This window comes from Rattus norvegicus, chromosome 9 (genome assembly GCF_036323735.1).
Source record: "Rattus norvegicus strain BN/NHsdMcwi chromosome 9, GRCr8, whole genome shotgun sequence".
NCBI lineage: Eukaryota > Metazoa > Chordata > Mammalia > Rodentia > Muridae > Rattus > Rattus norvegicus.
In genome coordinates, this window is record NC_086027.1 from 110,666,425 (window position 1) to 110,693,513 (window position 27,089).

At 41.4% G+C, this 27,089-nt stretch overlaps 1 long non-coding RNA gene across 2 annotated transcripts in view; it reads left to right on the forward strand.

Moving 5' to 3' along the window:
- The window catches only part of LOC134480614 (uncharacterized), a 39,608-nt gene extending 12,519 nt beyond the window's left edge, over positions 1 to 27,089 (forward strand). For both annotated transcript variants that reach the window (XR_010055066.1, XR_010055065.1), the window contains exon 2: positions 199 to 27,089. This is a non-coding gene — a long non-coding RNA (uncharacterized LOC134480614). The remainder of the gene's footprint in view (positions 1 to 198) is intronic.

Sequence of the window (27,089 nt, forward strand, 5' to 3'; positions counted from 1 at the left end):
GAGGATTAGGAGGTGCCACTCTGTTGGAGGAGGTGTGTTACTCAAGGTGACTTCAAAAGGCTCTCTCTCCCTCTCCCTCTCCCTCTCCCTCTCCCTCTCCCTCTCCCTCTCCCTCTCCCTCTCCCTCTCCCTCTCCCTTTCCCTCTCCCTCTCCCTCTCCCTCTCCCTCCCTCCCTCTAATCCTGCTGCAAATTGCAGATGCCCTGAGCTCCCAGCTTCAGCTCCAGCACCATACCTTCCTGCCTGCTGCTGTGCTTCACCACGATGATGGCGGACCAGCCCTCTGAAACTGTGAGCAAGCCCCCAATTAAATGCTTTCTTTCAAACATCGCCTTGGTTGTCTTGTCTCCTCGCAGCAACAGAACAGTAACTAGGAGGGAGGGTGATGACTGCTATGGTCACCTCAACCGACTGTATTTGATCGATCTAAAACATTCACACTGAGTAGCATGGGTGTCCATGTTAAGTACATTGTGCTCAAGCTGACTGTAATATAAAGTCAAAATTTACAAGACACCTAGCCTAGACTATCAAAATGTCAGTGTCCAGCTAGCAAGATGTCTCAGTGGGCAAACTCACTGTTACTAATGACCTGAATTCAGTCCCTCTAGGTGCCTTCATGTTAAAAGAGAACTGGCTCCCCCAAGTCGGCATCAGAATCTGGTGTGCATGAATGCACGCACCCACATGTATATACACTTATGCATACCCACAGGCAGAAATAATTTTTTAAAGATTTATTTATTTTATTTATATGTTAGTACACTGTAGTTCTCTTCAAACACTTCAGAAGAGAGTATCCCATGAGAGCATCCCATTACAGATGGTTGTGAGCCACCATGTGGTTGCTGGGAATTGAACTCAGGACCTCTGGAAGAGCAGTCAGTGCTCTCAACCACTGAGCCATCTCTCCAGCCCCCAGAAATGATTTTTTAAAAAGCTTCAATGTCATGAAAATAAAAGAGTAACTATTTGAATGAAACCCAAGGAGAGAGTAGAAATAAAAATGCTAAATCTATGAATGTGGACTATATTATGGTTGAAGATGATACAGTCAATCTAGTAATATTATGTTCCTGTAGGAGAAAATGCAGGCATGACCTAGCAGCCGGCCTGCCTGGCACACTGCACTTCTGAATAAGAAGCAGGGCACACCATGCTCCTGAAGCCAGAACACTGGATCCAGCATGAGTAGCAGGTAGCTGGCCTGCAGATGAGTCTGCCTTCTCCATGTCTCCTTTAATGCGTGTCTTCTGCATGGAGACCCCGATGGCGGGAGTGCTCACTAGTCAGTCCAAGGTAATGTGCCAACCAATCACAGTCGGTAGCCTTCCACTGTGTAAGGACTTGTTCAGGAACAATAAAGCAGACGCTGTCCCCTGAAAACTCCAGGCCCTCTACCAGTCCATAATGACAGTGTATTTCCACTTCAGTAAACACTGGGATCAGACCTTGATATCTGGACATGGACTAATGTTCTAATTCTTTTTCGAAAACTTAGCAATGGCAGCTAGATACAACTTAATGATTTACTTCTTTTTTATTTTTGTTTTTATATCATACTTACCATGATTTTTTTAAAATCATCTCCTTGGACTCTGCTTAATACTAAGTGAAATTTACATCTTAATCTGTAGAAAAATAAACATTTCCAGAGAGTTATGTTTTCCTGCCTAGGACCAGCCTCAGCTTGGAGAGGGGTTCTGAGAGAGGGGTGTTTGAGAGCAGTGAAATGAACAACTCAAAGTCAAATCGTGGTTACATGCAGATGGCCTATGTTATTCTCAAGAGCGCTTTCCAGATTGCTCTCTCCATGTTCTGCTTGCTCTGGAGCTCTCCAGACAGCTCTCTGCTCAAGCCAGCTTTTTTCTTTCTTTCTCTGTTTATTTTTTCTTTATTTCTTTTTTCTTTCTTTCTTTTATTTATTTATTTTTCTTTTATTGAATTTTTTTGATTTCCATTTTGAAGGTTATCCCCTTTCACGATTTCCCCTCCAGAAACTCGATATCCCATCCCTCTCCCCCTGCTTCTATGTGGGTGCATCCTCACCCATTCACTCACCCACTCCCTTCCTCCTCCCTGCCCTGGAATTCCCCTACACTGGGGCATCGAGCCTTCACAGGACCAAGGGCTTCTCCTCCCATTGATGCCCAACAAGACCAACTTCTGTTATATATGCAGATGGAGCCGTAAGTCCTTCCATGTGTGCTCTTTAGATGGTGGTTTAGTCCCTCGGAGCTCTGTTTGATTAGTGCTGTTCTTAGAGGGTTGCAAGCCCCTTCAGCTCCTTCAGTCCTTTCTTTAACTTCTCCACTGGGGACTCTGTTCTCAGTTCAATAGTTGGCTGCGAGCATCCGCCTCTGTATTTGTCAGGCTCTGGCAGAGCCTCTCAGGAGACAGCTATATCAGGCTCCTGTCAGCATGCACTTTTTGGCATCTGCAGTAGTGTCTGGATTTGGTGTCTGTATATGGAATGGATCCCCCGGTGGAGCAGTATCTCTTATATTCTGTTGGTAATGCTTGCATCTATGACTCCTGATCTCTTTCCTAGGTTTTCTATCTCCAGGGTTGTCTCCCTTTGTGATTTCTTTATTGTTTCTATTTCCATTTTTAGATCCTGGATGGTTTTGTTCAATTCCTTCACCTGTTTGGTTGTGTTTTCCTATAATTCTTTAAAGGATTTTTGTGTTTCCTCTTTAAGGACTTCTACCTGTTTACCTGTGTTGTCCTGTATTTATGTAAGGGAGTTATTTATGTCTTTATTAAAGTCCTCTAACATCATCATGAGTTCTGATTTTAAATCAAAATCTTGCTTTTCCGGTGTGTTGGGATATCCAGGACTTGCTGTGATTGGAGAACTGAGTTCTGAAGATGCCAAGTGGCCTTGGTTTCTGTTGCTTAGGTTCTTGCATTTGCATCTCGCCATCTGATTATCTCTGGTGTTGGCTGATCTTGCTATCTCTGACAGTGGCTTGACCCTCCTGTAAGTATGTTTGTCAGTACTCCTGGGAGACCAACTCTCACCCAGCGGGATCTGGGTACCAAGAGCTGTGGCACAGGGTCAGCTCCAGGTTCAGACAGAAACCAGAAGGATACTGTCCCAGACTGCTCATCTATTCCTGTGTCCCAAGGGCTCCAGGTGGGTCCCTCATAGCAGAAGTGGTGGTCCTACCTGAGTTCCCAGGTGTACTAGCACTCCTGGGAAACCAGCTCTCTTCTGGCGAGATCTGGGCACAGAGAGCTGTGGACCAAGCCAACTTTTTTTCAATTCTAAAAAACCATCTGATTAGCTCATCTCTTGCAGATCAGATCACCCCCCCACCTCCTTTTTTTTTTTTTTACATACCAATTCAGTCTTTACCCAAGGTTTCCTTTTGATTATTCCATGAATCAGCATTCCATGACCTCCTTGATTCTTAGAAAGAGACAGAATGCACAAGCACAAGCACAAGCACAGACAACAAGATAGTTGGGTGGGATCCCGTACTGAAATCTCCTTCCTTAGTTATCTTCCTGACAAGCTGTCTCTGTTTCCTTTAGATCTCTGGAGTTCCTTATGTAATTCATATTGCACCCTTATATTTTTCATAATTGAGAAATTATATATTTTCAAACTTATGTTTTCAGTGTTCTTTCCCACAGCCTTAAAGTCCTGAAAGTGACAACATTCTACCATTTTTCTGAGACATTAACCACACCCTCACCTTCTAGACTCTGATTATATCTCTAATTATCATGGAGTCATTAACCTAAGCAGAGAGGACAATTCTCAAAGGAGGAAAGTAAAAATATTTGCCCACAGCAACCATCAATATTTGTTGAGACCCACAGCCTGTTGGGTCCAGGGGCAGGAAACATGTTCCTTACATATGACCAAGAAGGACTAGGCATTTTTTCAATAAGTGTGGTGTCACTATGTTAGTCTTGGTGTCCCTCAGCAAACACTGCATTTTTCAAAATATTTTCACTCCTTTTTCCTAGTTAACTTACGCATGGTATCAGAAAGTTGGTAATTCCTAGGCTATAGAAATGCATGTTTGTTTTTTATGTTTAGGCTATTTTAGGTAATAACTTACATGAACAGGTTTCTATATATGAGGTGATAGTTGTATTGCTGGAGTAGAGTTTCAGTGAGTATACTGTTACCTTAATGTGTTGTCATAGTTATGTTTTATGTGGACTTTTGAATATACATTTGTTGAATTGGTCCTTACTTTTTTTTTTTTTTTTTTTTTTTTTAGGATTCACTTATTTTATTTATATGAATACACTGTAGTTGTCTTCAGACACACCAGAAGAGGGCATCAGATCCTGTTACAGATGGTTGTGAGCCACCATGTGGTTGCTGGGAATTGAACTTAAGACCTCTAGAAGAGCAGCCAGTGCTCTTAACCGCTGAGCCATCTCTCCAGCACCAGTCCTCATTTTTAAAATAGGATTTTATATAAAAATGAGATTTCTCATTTGTGTTTAGGGGATGGAGAACTTTTTAATCCTTCTCAAATAGTAGTTATTATTTTATTGTTTTTTTTTTCTGAGAAGCAAAAGAATCCCTAAATACTACAAAGAGCTACAAATTTCTGCCAAGGAAAGTCATAGATTTACTCACATAGAAATACTCATTTTTGTATAGTTTGTTTCATGTGACCAAATTTAAAAGACAAGAAGAGGCAATAAGGGGCACACCTAGAATAGAAAGTTACTCTATCTCCCGTAGTAGATACCACAGTCTCTAACCTATTCTAAATGTGTGTCCTTATGCCCATAGGTAACTGTAGTGTTCACCCCTCATTAAAGAAACTCTTCCTTGCAATATGCATAACAGTTCTGAAAACCACAACCAATCAAGCTGCAGTTATAGAGCCAAGTTCCAATGGACATATTTACAAAACAGCTCCTAAGCCAAGGCACAGGAATCACTGTGGAAGGAGTATCAAAACAAGACTAGAGTAATGGAGTTTGTGAGATTGTGTTTCCTAGGACTGTCCGAAGCTACACCCATGAAGTCTCACTGATGTGACCGACTCAACCTGAGCTGAACAATGATGACCCTAATGGAGATGCAAGTGTGGAAGGGGAACGCTCACACAACCTTAACACTACAGAATTCTATAGGAAATTAAGGAATGCTGAGAGCAGGAAAAATGATCTTGGAATGACAATTTGCTCATAGGGAAAAACAAAAGGCCCAGGATAAGTAAAACACTCCTGAATAAAAAATAAAAAGTATCACCATCCCAGATCTCAAGTTGTGTTACAGAGCTGTAATAATACAAACAGCACGGCATTAGCCTATAAACAGACACCTTGTCCAATGGAATTAAATTGCAGACTCAGACCTAAGTCCACACATCTATGAACACTGATTTTTTTTTTTAAAGAAAGATCCAAAAACATACACTTAGAAAAAAGAATCATCAAAAATGGTGCCGGGCAAATTGAATGACTGCATGAAGAAGAATGCATATAGATTTCTATTTGTCACCTTACACAAACCTCAACTCCAAATGGATCAAGGACCTCAACATCAGGCCAGATACCCCAAATCTAATAGAACAAAACACTGATAGTACAAGCAACGAGATCAGCAATTGATTAATGGGATCTCATGAAACTGAAAAGCTTTTCTATGTCAAGGCACAGAATAGCAGACGACAAAATGGGAAAATATCATTACCAATTACACATCCAATAGAGTGTTAATGCCTTAAATATATAAAGAGCTAAAAAGATAAAAATGAATAAATAAAAAACAACTGGACATCCAGAAAGCAAATAACCCGGTTTAAAATGGAATAAAAAACTGAACAGGGAGTTCCCAAAAGATAAACCACAAATGTCTGAGGAACTCTTAAGAAATAATTCAACTGGAAACCCTCACACATCTCAGGCTATTGACAGTTGCCCTCCGCAAACTGGTAGTAAGGCGCTGCTGCTGAAGGCAGCACTCAACACCCCCTACTGAACACGAAGAAGTCAAGCTGGTGCTAATTAGAAGCTTCACTGTACTGATGCAGACAGATCTCTTCTGACTAAAGGCTACCTCTGATAAACAGTTATATATAAAATGAAAACTCAGGTAAATGTATTGCAAGGTGGAGGTTTTTAAACCTGCCCATCTGTACAAATGTATCTTTGATAAATATACAGGTGTCATTCGATACACATATGTGATCCTTGATGCTAACACTCTTCATACCCCAACTGCGGTGTTATCTAGTGTGGGGCAGAGGAACAGAACTGAAAGAACTCAATAGAGATATTGTTCATCTTTCTATGCACGTTGTATTGCCTCACAGTGCTAAGACCTTTAGACAATGTTTCCTCCTTTGGTGGGAGACTTAGGTGAAGCTGGAAAAGCATCTAAGACACTGCTTTGACACATAGTCTCGTATCTGTAGAAGAAGGCAAATCCTTTCTACATTTACTTCCTCCTTAAATGGATGAAAATCTGCATTCAACTATGTGTAAATGTTCTTTTGCCTTGGAAGGTGATCTCAATGAATGAAAACACTCTCAACGGTGATGACATCACTGACAAAAATAAATGCATTTTACAGATAATGTGTTTGGTTCTCAAGACAGTAACGCTAATTAAAAATCCATTTGCATATTAATGCTGATCTTGTCGTGGCCTCAAGATCATTCAAGAGCTGAGGCAAAGTTACTATGGTTTCCGTTTAATCAGCAGAAGTTCCTCAGAAGGCAAAAAGTATTTTCCCATAGCAGCACTGTTAATCATGTCTGTAAGGTCTAAAGTCCAGGCTGGGAAATCTTATTAAACCCAAATACACCAAATTATAATATTAACAGTGGGTCTGCCCAATATAAATGTTTGTAGTGTTACAGTGAGTCACTAGGTAACTCAATAGGAAAGACAAGGGAGGGCTCTGGATCATTAAAAAAAAAAAATGTGTTTTAGTCACCGTGCTAAATAGTTGATGCTCACTGAATGTGGACGGAATCATCATCAAAGAGAACAGCCTCACTTTCTAGGTAATGGACCTGGAATTTTGAAACACACAAACACACACCACACACACCTACACAGATACCACACTCAATATACACATACATACCCATACATACATTCACACCACACACTGCCATTTTTTGAAACAATGAAAAGAAAATGCATCTAGTATAAAAATAAAGACATAAGTAATATTTTAATTGTTTCAAGAACTAGAGTGCAATAGAAAGCCAGTTCAAAGAGATTCAAAGACAACACACAACAGAGGCAAGTCAGAGTGCTGAAACGAATTTAACACGCAGAATTAGTCAAACTCCAAAGGGAAAAACTTAGTCTCTCCTTCATCAGCAGAAACAGTTTACATTCCGAGCAGCTTAGCTCGACTCACAGAGCGATAAGTATCTTGGAATCAGGGAGGGCACTGATAATGAGGTGAGAAGAGTCCACAGGCGAGGACACCTGTGCTAACTCAGAGTCCATTTCCCTCTTCATTCTTTCAAGTCCTTCACAATGTTCCTTCCATCTCAGCCCCTCGTCCTCACATGTACAAATGTGGAGTATGACTTAGCTCGATTGGTAGAGTACCTGCCTGGCATACACAGGCCCTGGGAGCCTGGTGTGGTGGTGCCCACCTGTCCTCCCAGCGCTTGGAATTGGAAGCAAGATCAGAAGTTCAAGCTCATCCTTGGCAGCACAGCAAATCCAAGGCTATGTGGGGACTCAGTGGATTAAAGCGTTTACTGAGCAAACCAATCCCCAGAACTGGTAGTGGAAGGAAGAGCTGACTCTGAAAGTTATCCTCTGATCTCCATGTTCACACCACAGAACATGGCACCTGCACTGACTCACATCCTACACACACACATTCTCTCATATATACACATGCAGACATAATACATGCACACACATACACTCATACATATACATACACATACATACATATATACATTCACACACATACACATACATACATACACATACAAATGTTCACATACATTCATATACACATATATACATACACACACACCACAAATAAGTTCTTTTTTAATTTGAAACCACACTGGGTTGCATGAAAGCTTATCACAAAAACAAATATCAAACTATTCTTGATCACACAAAAGACTGGCTTTATTAAATTTTTTGTAATTATTTATACAAGGCCTGTTTTATAATAAAATATTTAATGTTTTGTGTAGCTTATAAAAAGCTGAAAGTGTTGGGGATTTAGCTCAGTGGTAGAGCACTTGCCTAGCAAGCGCAAGGCCCTGGGTTCGGTCCCCAGCTCCGAAAAAAAGAAAAAAAAAAAAAAGCTGAAAGTCCCATGACTTTCTTAAAGAAGTTAACATATAGTCTTAACACCTATAACCCCAGTGCTCTAGGGTCACAGACAGGAAGGTCACTTGGACCAATCCAAAAACAAAACAAGCTCCTTACATTGGATGCCACCCTGGACATTGGTACCACATATATATATATATATATATATATATATATATATATATATATATATATATATATATATATATATATACTTTCAAGTCTACAGGAAATTAAACAAAGATGGCCATGATATTGTTAGGGGTTTTTGGTTTTGTTTCTTGATGAGGTACAGAACGTGCCACCCCAAAATGTAATACTATAACACACTGAAAAACTGAAGGTATCTGAGAAGTTCCTCTGTCCTGCCTCAGGCAGTTCTCACCCAGAGCAGATCTCAAGGCCCAAGTGAGAGGCAAGGATTCTCCAACGTAAGGAAGGAATATCCTTCTCTCCAAAGACAAAAACTCCAAGTCAGAACTAAGTGGCCTGGCTAAGTTTCCCTGACTTGTGACCATTAGATCATTGCCTTTGCTCTGTCATAGTTCTTCATTACCAACCTCTTCTTACCACCCCTACTGTGTGACAACATTCAAAGCTTAAAGGTAGCTTTGGTTTTATTTAGAGGACCACTTTGTTTCCCCCCACAAAGCCTCTCTTGTCGAATAAAGCTTACATCAACTAATTTCCTGGGTTACTATTGTTATCAGTTGGTTCTCTCTTACTGGAGCCTAAGCCATGGGACTTACAAGGATATATATTCCCTCCAGAACAGCACAAGCCTTGCCAGGACACAGCTGTACTTTACCTTGGTCTTGGCCCTGTTGTAAAATCTAAAATATTGACCATCTTAAAATACTAGTCTTTAGCCAGGCACCTTTAATTCCAGCACTCAGGAGGCAAATACAGGCAGATCTCTGAGTTCAAGGCCAGCCTGATCTACAGGGTGAGTCCCAGGAAAGCCAGGGCTACACAGAGAAACTCTGTCTTGAAAAACAAACAAACCAAACCAAGAAATACTAGTTTTTAAAGAAAAATTTGTGAACACCAGTGTTAGTGAGCCACATAGGACCTCTCTGGTTTGCTATTCAAACATTAGTGCTAAATATGTTTTAGCACAACACGATGGGCAGGCGTGTAAGGAATCTTGGACTGGAATTCTAAAAGCTTCCTCATTTGGCATGTTGAGGCTAAGAGATAAACTGTACATCTCTACACCGTGTCACTTACGGCTGCTGGCTCACACCCTCAGTCCCAGTGCTCAGAGGGGCAGAGGTAGAGACAGGTAGGAGATCTTGGAGTTTATGTCCAACCTCATCTATAGATCACATTCCAGGCCAGACATGGAAATACTGAGACTGTGCCTCAAATAAGTAAATTCACAGCAGATCTATGGCATATCTATACACTTTGGTAATGTGTATATCAAGATCTATTTTGTAGATCTTGTGTTAGTAAAGTCTCCTAGTTCGCTTTCTGACATCACTTTCGCAGTGGTTCTCAACCTTCTTCATGCTGTGATCCTAATACAATACCTTGTGCTGTGGTGACTCCTACCATAAAATTACTTTTGTTGCTACTTCATATTTATAATTTTGCTACTGTTATGAATCAAGAGTCACATAGCTGATATGCAGGATATCTGATATATATATATATATATATATATATATATATATATATATATATATATATCCCTTTTGCAACCCACAGGTTGAGAAGCCCTGTCTTAGAGCCTAGGTCCCAAAAACTCAGCAAAAACCAATACAACAACAAAACCACTTATAACCAAGAAAACAAAATAAAACACCATCCAATAAGAAAGAAAAACACCTACGTGTCACCAGATAACACCTCCCCCCCACCAAGAAAAAACCAAACCTATAAAATGTTGTTCCTTCTGAACGTGAGACCTACCCTGGCCTCACTGATAAAGGACAGTTTAGTTGTTAACCTTTACCCTCATGGCTCGTTTTCATTTGTTCATCCATTTTTGTAACAAAGTAAAATATAGTAAGGTAAGAGAAAAACTACTACATCAAAGTTGGCAAACCAGCAAAAGGAAAAGAGACCAAGAGAAGGCATGAGAATCACAGATCCACTTGTTTCCACATTCAGGAATCCCATAAAAACACTAAACTAGAAGCCAAAATATATGTGAGAGGGCCTGCTGGAGACTGTGTGGTTCCTGTGTGTGCTGCTTTCGTCGGGAAGTTCATATGAGTTTTACTTATGTTGATTCAAAGACTTTGTTTCCTCGGTGTCCTCCATTCCCCTTGGCTCTTACACCCTTTCTGCCTCCTGTTCTGTGGCGTTCCCTGAGCTCTGTGGGGAGGTACTCGATAGACACATTCCATTTGGGAAGTCTCTCACTCTCGGCTTAATGTCTGGCTGTGGGTCTCTGTATATGTTCTCATCTGCTGCAGGAGAAAGCTTCTCTGACAATGGCAGAACAAGACACCACCTTATAGCAGAATATCATCAGGGTTCATTTTATCACTACGCTTTTCCTTTTTAAAAAAGTACCAGTATTAAATATTTCATTCTATCCTAGGTCCCTGTGCTATCTGGTCTCAAGTTCTTGGTCACCCAAGAGGTGTCAGGTATGGGAACTATGTCATGGATTTGACCTTAGGTTGGGTATTCCCACAACCTTTATGCCAACATTATCTTAGCATATCTTGCAGGCAGGATGCCATTGTGGAATAAGGGTTTCTGGCTGGCTTGGTGTTTTATGTTTTTTCTCTTTTGATAGTGTGCAGAATACCACTTGTGGCAAAGACACAAGAATATAGAAGTCTCTATGTAGCCTCCTGCTTGACATCTCCATGTTCAATGAGTTGTGTAGGCGTCGTCTTCAGCATTGGGACCTCGATGTCAGTGTTTGGAGAGCGACCTACAGTCTGCAACAGCAGAGATTGTTTTGGGTTGTCTGTGGGGCCTCTCTGGCTAACAAATCAATTAGACTAATCCAATCCCAGTACTGGAAGCTTGGTTTGTCACAGGAGCTGGCCTGCTGGGACTCCGTCTCCCCCAGTATTAGGCAACTTCACTTAGATTGCCTTCATGTTTGCATATATTTTGGAAATGTCTACTGTGCTAGGTCTCCATACTACCCCTCAAATGGCCCTTAATACTAGGTGTCTCTTCCCATATTCTTTCTCACACCCTCTCTACCCCTCCTCGCTACTTCATCTTCACAGTCTATCTCTACACTTCCATTCATATCTATCTGTCCTAATTCCCTTTCTTAATAAGAGCTCTCCATTCCCTCTAGTCCCTTACTCTGTATCTACCCTCTGTTGTTCTATGCACTGTAACTTGGTTATTTGACACAGGATCTGCGTTCTCAACTGGAAGCAAGGATATCTAGAAGGCGCATAATAAAAACACACAGGCTACTCTTTGGGTATAAACTGACAGGCAATTTCAAGGCTTAAACACTCTCTCTCTCTCTCTCCCTCTCTCTCTCTCTCTCTCTCTCTCTCCCTCAGCTCGAGGCTGTACACACTCTGCATTCTCTTGTGCACTCTGCTTTTCTCGTTGTGCTATTCTTTTCTCGAACTCCCACACTTATGCACACCTCTGTTCATTACCCTTTCATTCTCACACACACTCTTCATACACACCTCACACATATCTCTACATGCACTCTCCTTTCACACACACACACAATCTTCATACACGCCTCACATTCTCTCTCCACTCACTCTTCACATGCTCTTCTCATGCTCTCTCACTCGCTCTCACACTCCCTCTCACACTCGCTCACACATTTGCTCCCACACCCATTCCCTCATGCACTCTCATTCACTCTCTACCCTTTCTCTTGCCCCAGTCTTTTGTTCATAATCCAAAAGCAGGTAGAAAAAAAGGCATTGTATAATCATTGCCAAATCAAATTCAAAAGAATAACCACATCCCACAAAGAACTAAGAATTACAATTGTTCCCCAAAGTTTCAAGCTTCCCCTATTCCCAGGCCTGTGGCCAAAATAATAATAATAATTGCAAACTTATCATTATTTAAACTTTTGACTTATTATACTTCAGAGCTCAAAGCTCCAAGGTCAGTTACTTGCATTTTCCTGTGAAGCTCTAATGATAAATGACATGGGCAAAGCTGCCAGGCAGTGGCCAGACAGAATCAAGTTAACCCTTAACTCAGTGGTTTCGATAACTTTCTGTTCATTGCACACAATGACTCTCGTAACTGTCCCAGTATTTTGACTTAGTTTTACTGGTATATAATTGTATATATTCTATACTTCCTTATCCAGGAACCACTCTCAAATGTTATGTAAAACTTATTTCCTAATTTCAATAACTTTTTCCTTTCTTAGGGTCCCAATGTTGGCTCTAATTCATTTTCTAATAATTTCTTTAAAGTTTCTTTGCAAGTCAGCATTAATCTGGAACTACCATTGTGCAGTCATTACATTGTTTCCAAGATGAGAACACACAACATGTACCTGGGCCATTAGGGCTGTGCTGTGCTGTGCCCCTATGCTCAATTTCCAATTGTTTAAGAATCATTACATCAAGGGACATCTAGTTTCACAGAATCCACCAGAGCAGAAGGAGAGAGAAGTAGGACAGTCAGATATAATAGAATAATTATGCACTCCAAGGCCAACTGAAAGGCAGTCATGCACAAATGAAATCCATGCAGCCGTTGTCCAGGGCTAAGGTTAGGGGAAATGGGAACAACCAGTCTTTACAAAGAGCTGCTGTGGGCTACTGAGATGTCTCCATCCTGGCCTACTGCTGGCAGTCCCTGTCATCGTATGCTGTCCCAGCAGTTATTATTAACAGCAAATATAGACATATAAGCAAATACACACCACGTTTATCCTCAGAATCTGGGATACTTCAGGATGATTTTTACAAGTTCAATCCGATTTTCTGCAAATTTCATGACATCATTTTTTTAAACAGCTGAGTAATACTCTGTTGTAGAAATATACTACATTTTCTGCATCCATTCTCCCGCTTAGGGATGTCTAGGTTGCTTTCAATCCCGGCGATTATGACTAGATCAGCAATGAGCATGCTTAAGCACACGACTTTGGGTCTACACCCAAGAGTTGGTATAACTGGATCCTGAGGTGTAGGGAGGTCCCTGTGCCCACTGTGCTTCAAGGACATCAGGAACGTTAAGCAAGCAGGATCATCCTCCGAAAGGAGAGGATATATAACCTATTTTTCCATCTAGAAGGCTGGGAGTTGTAAGTGAGTAACAGTCTGCTGATCTGCATTATCTGAAGGGCTAGGCCATATCAAGCTCCCAGAACCAGGCCTGGAAATGGCTAATAGCCCAAATGACCTTTAAAATATGTGTATGACCAAGACCATGTCAGATCCCTCCCTAGGTCCTTAAGCTAATGTTTAGTTTTGAACTGATTTTGCCTCCTTAAGCACCAGGGATTGTATTACCCCAGAGAACTGTTTCTCGAACTATATTATGTTTAAATATGCTGTCAATAAACCAGCTGGCACCACACTCTGAAGTTTGATACGGCCTTGCTGACTGAGTCAGGCCGAAGTGAGTTTTCATTCTTGCCTCTTTGTGGATGACTGTCTTGCTGCTAACCATGAAGCTTGCAGGGATACCTCATACCTCAGACACATCCTGAGGTAGATCTATTCCCGTCCTCAGGAAGCACTGACACATTGGTTCCCATAGTGGCTGTAAAAATCTTCACTCCCACCAGCAATGGATGAGTTCTCTCACTCCACACCCTAGTCAGCATTAGCTGTCACTTGTTCTGTTGATCTTTACCAACAAGACATGTACAAGGTGAAATCTCAAAGTAGTTTTGATTTGCATTTCAGGGGTAGCCAGCAATATTGAACATTGCCTCTTCTAACTGCCTTCCCTGTGTCCAAGTGTTTGGGTATGTTGTGTTTTCATTTCCATTTAATTATAATTTTTTTTTACTCCCTTCCTTTTTTTTAAGATTTATTTATTTTTATGTATATGAGTACACTGTAGCTGTTAGACACACCAGAAGGGGACATTGGATCCCATTACAGATGGTTGTGAGCTACCGTGTGGTTACTGGGAATTGAACTCAGGACCTCTAGAAGAGCAGTCAGTCCTCTTAACCGCTGAGCCATCTCTCCAGCCCTTGAATCCCTTCTTGATCCATTTTTCCAGTTTTTAATCTTTCCATGGTATAATGGTTTGCATATACTTGGACCAAGGAGTGGAACTATTAGAAGGTGTGGCCTTGTTGGAGGAAGTGTGTCACTGTGGGGGTGGGCTTGGAGACCCTCCTCCTAGCTGCCTGGGGATGCTCAGTCTGTTCCTGGCTTCCTTCGGGTGAAGATGTAGAACTCAGCTCCTCCTGCACCATGCCTGCCTGGGTTCTGCCATGATCCTGACTTAATGACAACAGACTGAACCTCTGAATCTGTAAGCCAGCCCCAGTTAAATGTTGTCCTTCATAACACTTGCATTGGTCATGGTGTCTGTTCACAGCAGTAAAACCCTAACTAAGACACATGGGTTTCCATACTCTTTGTCGCTGCTACTGTTGTCTATTTTTGATATCCAGTTCAATTCATGAGGTCCGATAGAATAAAGGCTGTTTTAAGGTTTTTATATCTTGTTTTTAATTCAAGTATGTGGTCAATTTTGCAGAAAATCCCATGAGCTTTTAACAAGAAAGCAAATTCTTTTGTGTCTGGGTGAATTGTTCTGCAGATATCTTCCCAGACCTGTTTGATTTATGATGTTATTTAATTCCAGCATTTCTCTGTTTAATTTTTTTTTCTGTGAATGACCTTTCTGTTGGAGAGAGAAGGGTATTAAAGTCACCTACTATTACTCTGTGAATGTGAAAATGTGGTTTTAGCTGTAGTGATTTTTCTTTTATGAATTGAGTATTCTTATGTTCAGGGCATAAATTGTAGTATCCTCTTGGATGTTTTTTCTTTAGTAAATACGTGGTGTCTTCTGACCATTTTTGGTTTGGTCTATTTTGTCAGGTAGCAAAATGGCCCCATGGGCTTACTTCTCGGTGCCATTTGCTTGGAATGCCATTTTCTATCCTTTTACCTTGAGGTTACGTCTACCTTTGATGGTGACATATGTTGAGACGTGTTTCTGGGATGTGGAGGAAGGATGGGTCATGTTTTCTGATGCGATCTGTTTCTGTGTCTTTATTGGGGAACTGACACCATCAATGTTGAGAGTTCTCAATGAGCAGTTTTTATTGATTCCTGTTATTTGATTTTTGGGGGTGTAGTTTTCCCATTTTTGAATGACTGGTCGGGGATTATTTATTCCTTGTATTTCCTTGGCTGTGGTTAATTCTTCAGAATGAAAATTTCCTCCTACTCCCTTCAGTAAAGCTAGATTGATGGAGAGAAATTGCTTAAATTTGGTTTTAATCCTGGGTTTTATTTTCTCTGTTGATCATGATTGGTACTTTTTGTGCACACACAGTATTCTGACTGACATCTGTGTCTTTCAGAGTCTGTGGGACCCCCTGCTTAGGCTCCTCAGCTTTTAGAGTCTCCATGGAGGAATCGGGTGTTATTCTAGTAGACCCGCCTTTATACTACTTTGTCTTTTTCTCTTTTAGTTTTTAGTATCTTTCTTTGTTGCGTACATTTAGTGTTTTATTATGTGATATGGGGAATTCTTTTCTGGTCCAGTCTATGTGGTATTCTGCATGGTTCTTGTGCCTTGATAGGCATTTCCTTTAAGGTGGGAAAATTTCTTTCTATGATTTTGTTAATGTATTTTCTGTGCTTTTCATTTAGGCTTCTTTTTCTTCCTCTATCCCTATTATTTGTAGATTTAGTCTTTTCATAGTGTTCTAGATTTCCTAGGTATGGTATACCTATTTGTTTGTTTGTTTGTTTGTTTGTTTGTTTGTTTTTTAAAGCTTAACATTTTCTTTGAATGGAATGTCTGTAGAAGAAATCCTTGTTATTCAGTTTGGAATGCTGTTTCAAAGATAAGCACTAAGTTTAATTGTATCTCAAACCTCATAAACTTAGAATGAATGAAGTTGATGCTTTCAAAGTAGATAATATCTAACTCCTCATTTATCCAATTCTAATTCATCAGCAAGAAAGTAAAATGTACTTGGGTACAAAAATATTAAGGAATGTTATTGAAAGGGAGGGGCTATTTGACAGAAGTAACTACAGAAATAAAATAGGTTATGTTAGAAACTAACATAAGAACATTGGTTTACTTTCTTTTCATAGACCTTAAAGTACACTGAGTAAGAGAATTTTACTTAAGTGCTTTAAAGAGAATTCTAACAAGGTGCCTCATAAAACATGTAGGAATCAGAGATTTGCACATGCCTGTAATCTTAACGCTTAACACATGGGCTCATTGACAGCCAGTGAGATGCCTCATTGGTAAGAGAGCTTAAAACCTGCCAAACCAAACTTCATCTCAGCACCGACAAGGTAGATGGAGAGAACTGTCTTCTTTTTTTTTTTTTTTTTGGTTCTTTTTTTCGGAGCTGGGGACCGAACCCAGGGCCTTGCGCTTCCTAGGTAAGCGCTCTACCACTGAGCTAAATCCCCAGCCCCGAAAACTGTCTTCTAATCACCCCTCTCTCTCTCTCTCTCTCTTTCTCTCTCTCTCTCTCTCTCACGCACGCACGCACGCACACACACACACACACACACAGAAAGACAGAGAGACAAAGACAGAGACAACGGGAGACAGACATATATATGTGCATGCACACACAAATAAACAAATGTAAATTTTAAGTCATAATTTAAAAGATAGATTTAGGAAAATCAAAACTCTGAGGCCTGCCTCAGCTACACTGCAAGTCTGAGACCACGTGATCAACATGAGAACCTGGCTCAAAAAACCAAACCAACAAAAAAAAGCAGAAAAACAAAACAAGCAAAACCAAGAAATATGCAGGAAGAATAGTCATACAGGAGCTAATCCGCTCGCCTTTGGAGACACTGACATCTACAATAGGCCATCATCTCTGGCCCCACTTGGCTGGGATTGGGACCCATTAGGTTCTTCCCAGTGTTAGATTTCACTGGCTCAACAAAGTCTTGTGCATACCTACCCTATTCTATGTCCAGAGAACGGAGTCTCTCTCCGCACCAGGCTGCTCAAGGTTGTTAGAAGGCTGCCTCTAAGTCACCAGGGCTGGCACTAAGCTAGGCTACACCACAAGGACCTGCACTATGTCAGGGGTGGACCAGTGTCTGTGCCATAGCTGATGGGATCCTGGCTATCAGCAGTTAGACATTTAACGAGGAAGAAAACTGTAAGGGAAAATGCCTTCACTTCCCAGAGGAGACGCTGCCGTTCCTCTAAAGACTCCTACTGAACCTTCAATGTTCTTCTCTTTTCCTTTCAACTCTAACTCCTCAGAGGACCTTCTAGGAGCCTGGTCAACGAGCCTCTCTGAGTCATTCTTTCAGGTGATGATGTATAATGTGCCTCAAGATAGTGCAGAACTGAGCATGCGCGGTAGTAGTTCCCGTCTACTCTGTCCCTTTTTCAAAAAGTGCCCTGAGCCCTTGAGCCGAATGCATCTAGAAACAACCTGTGTCTTCCATCTTTTCTTCCTAAATATTTGATCTATGACCTTAATCTGAGCATGCTCAGAAATCTGCTCATCCTACTCGTACACCCTTCCTACATGAACAGAAGAGAACCGCTATCCATGCTTTCTCTGCCCAGGGAGGACACGGACTGCGAATAACCCCAGTGCTTTCCTTATTTGCCCAAAGTATTGGGTCTTTCCCTATTCTTTCATCTTCAGCTGTGTCCATTGGCTTTGCACTCACCGAGAGGAAGTCCCATTACATTTGGTTCCCTTGGAGCGCAGTTTCTGGCTGAACCAGAGGCAAGTATGGTGGCTTTATCTTTAAAGCAACAGCACTGGGACAGCTGTGATACCAGCGACTGAGAGAAGTGTGGTACAGACCGGTCCTTTGGAACAACGGCCAGCTTCCTACAGGACTTACAACACTGAGAGTGAAGGTAGCCTGTCCCCAATCCTACTGACCAGCATCAGGGGAAAGTCCTGTCTCTTGGCTTACATAGTTCTATCCCTTCACTTCACACCCAGGACCCCGGGGATGAGGGTTACGTGCTCAGCTCCAGGTTTTGCTATGGTAGGCCTGGTACTGAGATTTAAGTCTAAGCCCTGGATCCAATTCTCTCTCCAGCTGCACGGAGTTGTAAGAGGGCCATGTGGAGCTTCTTTCCTTCCTGCCTTCCTGCCTTCTTCAGTGAGTCTTTCTTTCCCTTTTTTTTTTTTCTTTTTTTCGGAGCTGGGGACCGAACCCAGGGTCTTGCGCTTGCTAGGCTACCACTGAGCTAAATCCCCAACCCCGAGTCTTTCTTTCCTTCCTACTCACGAAACCCAGGCACCATCGTCTCTTACCTGTCTTCCTTTCCTGCGACAGTGCACAAACGGCTGTGTAAATTACATGTCTGAGAGAGAACTGGCACAGAATCCGACTTAGTCACCATCTCACTCTGCTTCCAGGAAGATTATTGTTGTTGTTGTCGTCGTCGTCGTCGTTGTTAAGAAGGCTTACCTTTACCACTGAACACAGAAATTCAGATGCTCATTGGTATTAAATATCCCAGGGGATAAGAGTAAGAGACCCATGGGTCTGATCTCCAACATTTCGATGCTTTCCTTCCAAAACCCTAAGTCTGCCATTTTTTATGATGTGAAGTTTGTATATAAATCTTTGTCTCTGGTAGAATTAGGAGCTCAACAACTAAGAATCTGCAGACAAGACAATCTGTTATTTCTCCTCCCCAGGCTAATCTGTCTACTGTCTGCTGAGTTCCAGGCCCCAGTCACAGTGAGACATCTTTTCCCATAGGAAAAGGCTGTCAAATTCTTCAGCACGTTCATGCATTTGAGCACGGTCCCGTGTTAACACACAAAACACAACTTGCTAGCAGGGCCTATTTCTACAATTTAGGTAGCAAAAATGAACTTATCACTGGGAATAAAAGGCTCTACGGAGGAAATAAAAGTGGATACGTTTCAAGCTGTGCTTCCTAGTTTATAGCACGGTACTCACTGATTTTCTGTCAACAGCAGTCCAAGGTTCCAAGTTAAAGACAAAATAACCTTGTCAATTGTTTTAAGTGGAGATATTACAAAATATAAGTGCTGTACTATTGAGATGACAGTTTACGAGAATAATGACTCAATTTAATTGGACAAAATTTATGCAGTATTTTATGAACAAATCAGAGTAGAGTTGTTTTATTGAATGGTTTATTACGTAGTTAGTATAGTCTCTAAAGACAGGAAAAGCTTCTACAGTTACAAAATGAGAAGGAATGTTTCTCTGAATTACAGAGTCAAGTACACAGTGGGTACCACCTCAGCTCGGTGACTTAAGTCTCACATCGGACATAGAGAAGCACACAAAAGGAAAACGTCAGAAACAAGCGCACACAAACAATGGAGAGGAGGAAAAGAAGGGCAGTGGGCGGAGTTAAAGCTGCCAGCGGTTCTGTGGACACATGTGGGTGTCACAACAGCTGTGCTGGTGCCCCGTGAGGGGTGCGCCTCTGGCAATGGATTTGACCAGCTCTGTTAAACATCATTGGCATTCTGAACGACAGTTTTGGTTTTTGGTTTTCAGGGTTTTTTTGTTTTTGTTTTTGTTTTTTTTGTTGTTTTGTTTTGTTTTTTTTAGTGCTGAAAACATATCTATTTAGAATTTTGTTAGCCACCAGGAGGCAGCTGAACATACAACACGCACAGACATACATATACACATACATACATACACATACATACACACACATAAATACACATATATACATACACGCATACACATATATATGCACACATACATACACACACATACACACACACACATATATATATACACACATACATACACATACATACACACACACTCACAGCCTCTTTCGGTCAGTCCTTACCAAGGTGTTGACTTTGGCCATATCATTGTAGTATCTGGTTCTTGCTAGCCTTCACACACACACACACACACACACACACACACACACACACACAGTGAACACAAGTGTGTCGTTGTCTTCTCTTTTCTTTGTGGTTGACTCAGTGGACAGGGAGAACGTGATGGCGGCATACTGGTTAAGCTTGCTTCTTTTCAGCACACTCTTAAGGGTACTTGGGGAGCCTCCAAGAACTGCAGGGTCTCGGGCAGCTAGAAGGTGGGCAGTGTTCAGATCATTTATCTTTTGCAGCTGAGGATACCTCTCAGCACAGCTATCTTGGCTTTTGAAGCAAAGTGAAGTAAGACTCCTTCTAACGGTACAACATTCATTATAGTGGCGAATTCTCATGCATGATTTGAGCATACTGAGAAGCTGGCTCTGGAAGCAAGATTTCACCTACTCCATTTCAGAGTCAAGCTCGTTTGTCTTCCAGAGTCCTCAAAGGCCATTTGTGTGAGGATAAACTGCTCCTATCACTAACATTGTCACGGGGAAGAAGAGAACAAGGACAGCCCAAGAATAAAAACATCTTGTCCTTGGAGGGAAACTATTGGCAACAGATGTTAGTGTTTTCGTCCCACGACGCAAAAGTGCCTGCAGAGGGAAAGAGAAGCTGGAACTTCAGCCACAGAACGCTCATCTGTGGCAAGAAAGCTCAACGGGGGATTCCAGCTGCCTTAACTGTCCCAGTTGTGTTGGATGTTCTGATGGCTGGATTTTATTTGTCTGTCTGTCTGTCTAACATTTATTTGTACTGTGTATCTATCACTCACTATTTTCTCTTACTTTGGCTTGCCATAAACTCACTCATTCAAACCCCCAAAGCTTCCACAACGCATCCGTGGACTAATGTAAAAATCTCCAAGCAGCTCAACTGTGGCTGCTTTCCATCTTCAGAAATTCAGAAACAGGCATTCAGGAGCTGCTTTTACTAAAGAAAAAAAAAAAAAAAACCTTGACTCCCTGCTCGGGCTACAAGGACGCTAAATGCGTGATAAAGCCTGGTGTCCCTGCCTTCATTGCTTTCTGTCTTCTCTGCTTTGGGTCGCCTGTTTACCTCTGCACATAGGCATGTCAATTCCTCAAGAAGTGTCTAACTGTTCATCCTTTTTCAGGGCTGGAGGCTGAGAGGAAAGTCACTGTCTTAATCATGTGAAGTCACCTCAGACTTCGGAAACAGCAGAGCTTTATATCACAAAACCCTAGATTACTCAGCAAACAGAAGCAGTCGTTTCTGGCAACCAGACTGATGCCCCTACGTAAACAAGAATCACTTTGCATAATCAAACTGGAAGTGGTGATCAAGCTCTCCAAAGGACTGCTTAATTGTGTGTACCTCTCTTTTTACTTAAACCTAAATCTCCTGTATGTACCCCAAAGGATGGACTTGAGGTCACTGGGCCTCTTCAACTGTTCCTGTTCGCCACACGAGTGTAGTGAATAATTGACTGTGTTTCAGTGTTGCTTATCTCTGTGGTTAGTGTAACAGGAAGTGTGGCTGGTTTAGCTTGTCATGGCTACCGGGGCACACACTTGTACATCAAACACGCCAATTATGGTCTGACTTCACAGAAAAGTATATAACAAAAATCATACACGTGTAGAGCCCAGGGAATTAACGATACAGCATACAAGTGGGTGTTTTATAAATGTTTAAAACTATGTTTAGAAACGTGTAGGTGCCTGTTGGATGGGGATGGGAGTCAGTGAACGAATGAAAAGCTCTAGTTAATTAAAATCATTTTGTTATCTGATAACAGTGTAAGATTGGCCCCCTCCCCCGTGTGTGTGTGTGTGTGTGTGTGTGTGTGTGTGTGTGTGTGTGTGTGTGATGTGTGTAGATGCCTGTCTGTGGAAGGTCTGAAGTTACAGATGGTGTGTGCTGTCTAGTCTGAGGCAAATATGAGTGACTAGAGACCATGGCCCTGGGACATAATTCAAGTCGCCCCAAATTCTATGTTCTAACATGGAAACCGCATGAGCTTTTATAGAGGTTGTGGAACTAAAAAAACACATACAAGGCATCTTCCAAGTCCATTGGCTGTCATTATATAGGTGGTTACAGTACAAGGGAATCCCTCTGCTACATTTTTAAATGTTACAAGACACTGTCTGGAGCTTCAGTGTTGGTGGAAGCTGCTAGTCAATGAGATTGATACTTCCGAAGGGTTTACCTGACAGATGCATGAAGGTTTCATCAGACAGGGGACTAATGTTAGCCCAGAATGGTTTGGCTGTGAATCTGCTACATTCCAGCTCTCTATAGTCAAGAATTTCTAATAAGTCAATCAGCCTTGTAGAATATACAAAGTGTTATCTTTTTTTCTGGGAACTTTACTTAACAAGTTTCTTCTTGTTGTTGTTTCGTAGTTGTCTAACTTAGAGTTACTATTGCTGGAACAAAATAACATGACCAAAAGTAATTTGGAGAGGAAAGGTTTATATCACTCACAGTTCCATAAAACATCTTATCAAGAACAGAGAGGAGGACAGGAATTCGTGAAGGGCGGGAACCTTGCTTTGCATGGCTAGCCCAGCCTGTTTTCTTATAGAGTCAGCACAGGGATGGCTCTATCCACAGTGGGATGGGCCCTCCTCCCAGTCAGTCACTGAATAAGAAAATGCTCTACAGCTAGATCTTGTGGAGGAAAGTTCTCAACGGGGATTCCCTCCTCTGAGATGACGCTAGCCTGTGTCAAGTTGACATAGATTAGCCAGCACAGTGGCATTAGTGATAGAATCAGGAGCAAGTGCTTTTACCACTAACCCCTCTTCCTGAGATTTCTCATTTACGTAAAACAAATACAGATTGTTTAAATGTCCCGACTTAAATAAATTTAGCTCATCAGTGTCTCTTATTGTCCTTTGAGATTAGAAATGAAATTTCAGTCTTATGGTTTTTGACATTATTGTTACACCCACCTGCTCCTCCATTTCACATTTTTATTAGTTTATGACAGTAACTGTGCACACCAAATTTTCAATTATTAAAACATTTTCTCCCATAAATTATCGTTTTCTATCAAACCTCTGTATGGAAATTATTTGTAACTAATTTTACTAATTAAGGAAATATAAGAGGAGAGTGATGTGATAATTGGTATATTGGAAATTATCCTTATTAATCTTACTGTTAAAAGACAGCCGTCAATAAAATGTTACAGTTATGTTCACAGAAGGAACACAATATGAGGAACATTACATAAGAATTAAAGGGTTGCAGCATTAGGAAGATTGGGTATCGTTATGCTAAGTAGAATTGGAAATTTTTCTCCGTCCTTACTATCTTCCTTCCTGTTTGGTCAAGTTTCTCATCAGTAAGACTCTTACTTGTAGTACGAGTCCATTTAGGTCAGATTAGTTGGAATCTCCTTGTGTTTTGTGTTACTAATTTCTATCCAGGGTCTCCTTAATCTATTCATAAATGCCCTTCATGAATGCTCATAAGTAAGTCTTTGCTGCATTCTCTTTCCTGGTGTATTACCCCTGTTGCAACAGTCTTCAATAAGCTCGTCCACACGCTTTTATCACGTGTCAGAAGAGCATTTTCTTACCATCTACCAGAGAGGAATACGCATGTTTTTCTCTATGTACATTAAGGCTCTGTAAGAAAAGAATGGTTAGCAGAAGAAAATTCACATAAAGGTGCATTGTTTCCCGTGAATTGGGAGATGAAGGGCCAGAAAGACAGAATAATCTGAATAATTTTAAAGCACACTGATGAGAAACAGAGTTAAGAGCAGTGTGGGCATACGCTAAACCATAGTGGGCTAGAGTAAGAGGACAGTGGGCATGCGCTAAACTGTCGTGAGTTAGAGTAAGAGGACAGTGGGCATGCGCTAACCATAGTGGGCTAGAGTAAGAGCAGTGTGGACATGCACTAAACCATAGTGGGCTAAAATAAGAGCAGAGTGGACATGCGCTAAACCGTAGTGGGCTAGAATAAAAGTAGAGTGGGCCTGCGCTAAACCGTGGTGGGCTGGATTAGAGCAGAGTGGGCATGCGCTAAATCGTCATACATTAAAGGAACCTTAGGGAAGCCAGCTGTTTTAGAGTCCTGTTTTACATACAGCCATCGTCACTGGCAAGATTGTTCTAGTATTCTACTGTTGATCAATCCAACCTCATAAACTTCAAAAGTGAAAGGGACTATTGGGTATTTTATGATTCAAAATTCAGGAAACAGATTTTGTGTTTTTAGGTCTTGGGTGTCTGTGTGTCCTTGTTTCTTGTAATTTTCTTTTTATTATGGTTTGCTTGTTTGCCTGTGTCTTTTTAAAGGAAGAGAGAAAGCATGGAGTTGGATGAGTGGGTGGGTAGGTGGCTAGGAGGATCTGAGACAGGACAAACCGTAATCGGAATACATTGTATGAAAAAAGTTATTTTCAATGAAATATATGAAGACCAAAAAAATTCAGGAAACAGATTTAAGTCTGTGCTCCAAAGAAGGCAGGGGACTGGGGGCTACAATTGAGCAGTCAGTGTTGACTTATTTCAAGACACTAATCATTCTTTTGTGGGGAAACGTCTACTGCTGTCGAGAACAGGCATGGCTTGACAGGAGCTATGTGACTGATAAGGAAAAACTCCCACATACACTCAGTAAAATTATCCGTGAAACCAGAGTCCAGGAACACGTCTTACCATTCCGAACATAAATCACGCCTAATTATACACTCACGAACCTCGTGGGAAAGGCTTTTTCCATGTTGCCTTCATCCAGATTCCCCCTTTTCTTTCAGGATATGGGGGAGGCACCTCTCAAATGAAAGTCATGGGACTTTGCTCAGGGGAGGAGCAGGTAAACCCTTCTTATCTTATGTATATGAGTACACTGTAGCTGTCTTCAGACACACCAGAAGAGAACATCGGATCCCATTACAGATGGTTGTGAGCCACCCTGTGGTTGCTGGGAATTGAACTCAGGACCTCTGGAACCACTGAGCCATCTCTCCAAGGCACTGAGGAGTTGGTGTGTGAGGATCAGTGAGCAGTTTTCATTCCCATCCTGCCATCATTGGTCCGCACATCTCTAAATGCTGCTTTCTAGCTTCCTTTGCTCTCTCCGTTCTGCTCACTGCAATTGATGACTGCTGTCGCTTCTGTCCTGAAGCTGTAAATACAGTATGCACTCCTAAATATTCTTTAGATCTTATTTTTAAAAAAATCAGTTAAATCTGAGGAAAAAGTAACACTGACTTCTGTGAAAGTGTTAGAACTCTCAGGGTGGCACATAGGAGACGAGAGGCTGCCTGGATGGCGATTCTTCACTTGACAGTAATAACGGGGAGGCATGGACAGTTTACCCTAATGCAGCAGTCTCAACCTGTGGCTGGAAACACCTTCAGGATCAAAGGATCCTTCAACGGGGGTCCTCTAAGAACATTGGAAAACACTGGTATTTACATTACCATTGATAACAGTAACAAAATTACAATTATGAAGTAGCAATGAAAATCTTTTCCGGGATGGGGGGGGGGGTCACCACAACATGAGGAGCTGTATCAAAGGGCCACGGCATCAGGAAGGATGAGAACTTCTGCTCTGAAGGGAGCAAGGATAAAGGACACATTAGAGAAAGACAAGTAGGACAGATGCTGCAGAAAACCAGAGAAGAGACGAAGGTACTCCAGCAGAGGCAGGCAGAGAGATCTTGCCTCCTCCAAAGAATGGAGCGGCAGTGTGTGTGTGTGTTGAAGGATGAAAAGGATAATGACCACAGTTAATCTTTCTTAATTAAAGCTCTTCAGTGGTGCACACAGCTATGGTCTGAGGCTGCAGGGATAGATGAATTGAATTCAAAGTAAGTGAACTCTTGAATGATGCCTGGGGTTCCAGTGGTAGATATGCAAATTTTAGCATATCTACCAAAATTTGTCCACTGGAAAAATTGCTATGTAAAAAGCACTATTTTTCCTATACATCATATATATGTATATATATATTCCTATATATCATACACACATACCTATATATATTTATATATATACATATATACATGTATATATATATGTATCCTACATCACATTTTTTCAGCCTAGTATTTCCATGCTGTTGAGCCTTACAGGCAGTGACTACCTACAAGCACTTTGAGAGAGAGAGAGAGAGAGAGAGAGAGAGAGAGAGAGAGAGAAAGGAGAAGAGGAGAGAAGAGAAGAGAAGAGAAGAGAAGAGAAGAGAAGAGAAGAGAAGAGAAGAGAAGAGAAGAGAAGAGAAGAGAAGAAACTCAGTGCAGACATTGGTCCATCTTTTGTGTGGTGGAGGAGCTGCAGGATCAAATAGGAAAGGACAACAAGGACGCCTTTTCAAAGACTTCTGCTCAAACTGGCTTCATGGTCAGGTCGTGGCTGGTTCCTTGGAGTCAGATTAACAGGATGAACCTGAAAGGTTCACTGCTAGGGATAGGGAATAGGGTACTGGTGCCTATTGTGAGGTAATTGATTCTGCATGGGTACTGGCCCAGTTCTGGGCAAGGGGTGCTATAGCTACAAGGCTCACTGTTGCTAGAATCTTGAAAATATCCCAGTTACTCTGGAGGAATTTCAAAGACGACCAAGAAAAGTTAAGTAAATTTAAGGCTAATAGACCTTATATCAGCAGTTTAAGATCAACACTTCTTAAATGATTAATATGTGTTGGCGTAGAATAGATAAGGCATTTGGACCAAAGTTTGAGGCAATCAGAGAGACGTGTAACCTGGAGACACAGACACACGAAGCTTCTGTTCTGCTTCCTCTATCCCCACCACCTTCAATCCCAAGTGAAGATCGGTGCGTTTAAAATCAGAAGATACTTGAGTTCTTAAAATGCTATTTTAAAGACA